At 44.4% G+C, this 3331-nt stretch overlaps 1 pseudogene; it reads left to right on the forward strand.

Annotated features, from left to right (window-relative positions):
- Positions 1-1384: 1384 nt before the first annotated feature.
- LOC103256442 lies at positions 1385-3068 on the forward strand (annotated as a pseudogene).
- The last annotated feature ends 263 nt before the right edge of the window (positions 3069-3331 follow it).

Consider the following 3331-nt stretch of genomic DNA (forward strand, 5'->3'; position numbering starts at 1 on the left):
TACCAATACTAGGCTGTTTTGATACTGTAGCTTATAATAAAGTTTGAAGTCTGGAAGTGTAATACCTCCTGCTTTGTTTCTTTTGCCAAGGATTGTTTTGGCTATTTGTGGTCATTTATGTTTCCATATGAATTCCTGTATTGTCATTTCCAGGTCTGAGGAGCATGATGTTGGTAACTTAATTACATTGAGTCTGTAGATTGCCTTTGGTAGGATGGGCTTAATAATGTTGATTTTTACTATCTATGAGCATGGAATATTTTTCCATTTGCTTGTGTCTTCTTGGATTTCTTTGAGCAGTGTTTTGTAGTTTCATTGTAAAGGTCTTTAACTTCTCTGATTAGGAAGATGCCAAGGTATTTCATTTTTTTGATGGATATTGTGAATGGAATTGTGCTTTTCATTCGGATCTCTGCTTGTTGTTAGTGTATAGGAATACAACTGTCTTTTGCACATTTATTTTATACCCTGAGACTTTTCCAAAATATTTTATCAGTTCAAGCAGATTTTTGACAGATTCTCTACAAGTTTCAAGGTATAGGATCATATCATCAGCAAAGAGGGATAATTCAACTTCCTCTTTCACTATTTGGATATGCTGGATTTCCTTCTCTTGTCTAGTTGCCTGAGTTGGAACTTCCAACACGATGTTGAACAAAAGGGGTGGGAGTGGACAGACTTGCCTTGTTCCAATTTTCAGTGGAAATATTTCCAGTTTCAGTTGACTTCTAATCTACTTCTAAACCTGTCATTTTCTTTTAAATTTTCTTAACCAACTGTACTCAGATGCTTGTAAAACATAGAAGTCAGTAAATGTTGGAATACCAGAAACTGTTGCTTTGTCTTTGAAATGAACACATCAACACAAGTGCAAAGCCCTTTTTGCAGCAGTAGTCCCACTACAGGAAGTAGCTTGTACACTGGGTTCACAGTGCAGTGCAGTTAGGAGGATATCCAGCATTATTTAAGATCACCTATGCATTATCAAAAGCCCCATATCAGGTCATCTTCATCATCTTCCCCAGTTGAAATAACTCTTGTTAACGCCAACAGCAACCTCTGAGGAATAATTATGTCATCAAGAATCAAGCAAAGCCGGGTTCGGTGGCTCAGCCTGTAATCCCGTGCTTTTGGGAGACTGAGGTGAGTGGATTGCCTGAGCCCACTGGTTCGAGACCCGCCTGGGCAGCGAGACCTCATCTCTACGATAAATTAAAAAAAAAATCAGCTGGGTGTTGTAGCGAGCGCCTGTAATTCAGGCTACTCGGAAGGCTGAGGCAGAAGTATCGCCAGAGCCCAGCAGGTCAAGGCTGCGGTGGCCGGGAGCAGCCACTGCACTCCAGTCTGGGCGACAGAGTGAGACTCCAACTCAAAAAAAAAAAAGAATCAAGCAAAAAAAGGAAGCCCAAAGTGATCCAAAGTGATGAAGCCCAAACTGAAGGAAAATGGGATCAATCTGATACTGAGCTGGAAGGTAAATACAACAATGAGGAGGCCGAGGTGGATCTGTGGGACCCTGGCAGAGACTATGAGCTGTACAACTACATATGCCAAGAGCAACAGAGGCTGATGGTCAACATTCAGGACCTGAAGAGCAGGGGCAGCAAGGATGTGGCAATTGAAGTAGAAGAACGGAGGATCCAGAGCTGTGTTCATTTCATGACTCTAAAGAAGCTTAACCAATTAGCCCATGTCAGGTTGAAGAAAGGGAGAGATCAACCCAATGATGCTAAGCAGAAAGTAGTTGCTTATCCTCTGTAGCTTCAGAATCTGTTCTATGAGGTGATACACCTGCAGAAGGAGATCACTGAATGTCTGGAGATTAAGTCAAAGCAAGAAGAAATTGATCTGGTCAGTTTAGAGGAGTTTTATAAGAAGGCTCCACCAGAGATCAGCAAAGGTGAAGTCACTATGGGAGACCCTCACCAGCAAACTCTGGTATGTCTGGACTGGGAACTGGAGCAGCGGAAAAGGCTGGCAGAGAAATACTGAGAGTGCCTGTCCAACAAGGAGAAGATCCTCAAGGAAACTGAGGTAAGGAAGGAGTACCTGCTGTCCATCATGCTCGACCTGAAATGCAAAGATGACAGTGTGCTTCACCTGACTTCCTACTACCTCATGAACCTCAATATCATGACAGTAGAAGCCAAAGTGTCATCTGTCACAGAGTGGATCACTCCCATCAGTGCAGTGACTTGCTGTCTCCTGACTCAGTTCTGAACTGTTTGTATCCTGGGGATCATGGAAAGAAAACTCCAAATCCAGCCAATCAGTATCAGTTTGATAAAGTCGGCATCCTGACTTTGAGAGACGATGTGCTTGACCTAGGTCACCTCTGTTCGTGGGTACAGAAGATGGGTGACCTCCACTTCCCCGAAGAGCAGTCCTAGCACACAGTGATTGCTGACCACATTCTGAGTGCCAGCCACATGGAGGCCACCATGATACTATTGAAGACCAGGGTGCAGTCCCACCCAGCCCTCCACAAATAGTTTGCATTCTTGGAAAATGGTATTGTACCAGTTACCAGTGATTGTCAGTACCTCTCCCCTGCCTAGGTTGTATCTCACCTGGTGAAATGGGTGACAATTGCCCATGAGGATTACATGGAGCTGCATTTCACCAAAGACATTGTGGAGGCAGGACTGGCTGGGGACACCAATCTCTACTACATGGTACTCATCGAAAGAGGCGTAGACAATCTCCAGGTTGCTGTGTTGTCAAACCCTTGTTACTCCTCCATCCCACCCATTTTCCAGCTCTGTCTGAACTGGAAAGGGGAGAAAACCAACAGCAATGATGACAACATTCGGGTCAAGGAGAGTGAGGTTAATGTGTGCTACTAGAAACTGTGTGATCCTTGACCCACTCATCAGCTCTCAATCAATCAGCTGCAGTGGCTATGTGTGTGTTGCTGAATGTCTACCTGGAGACTGAGAGCCATGACAACAATATGGAGGGGCCCCAGGAATTTCCCCAGGAAAAGATGTGTTTGCAGCTTTTCAGGGTTCCCAGCAGGATGAAGCTGTTAATAAAACCACCCTCAGGGATTCCTCAGCCACCACTGACCTCCTGCTGGCTTATCCTTTCCCCCTAAGCCCCACCTTAAGTACTGAGCCTCTGTTTTCTGCTCTGACCCATATGTGACTAGTAGTATTCTCCAAAGACATGAGCTAATTAAAATGTCACCTGACCAGTGGGAGGAAAAAGCCCTTTTTGCAAATGACAGTGCCGTTTTTTAGTCAGACTCCTGCACTTGCTGTCCTACTCGCTTCTCTGACAGCTCATCTACAACTATTTGTTGGCTAGCTTTTGTTCAGGATGCAAGGTG

Source organism: Carlito syrichta, unplaced genomic scaffold (genome assembly GCF_000164805.1).
Source record: "Carlito syrichta isolate Samal-C Ts95f unplaced genomic scaffold, Tarsius_syrichta-2.0.1 Scaffold289491, whole genome shotgun sequence".
Taxonomy (NCBI): Eukaryota; Metazoa; Chordata; class Mammalia; order Primates; family Tarsiidae; genus Carlito; species Carlito syrichta.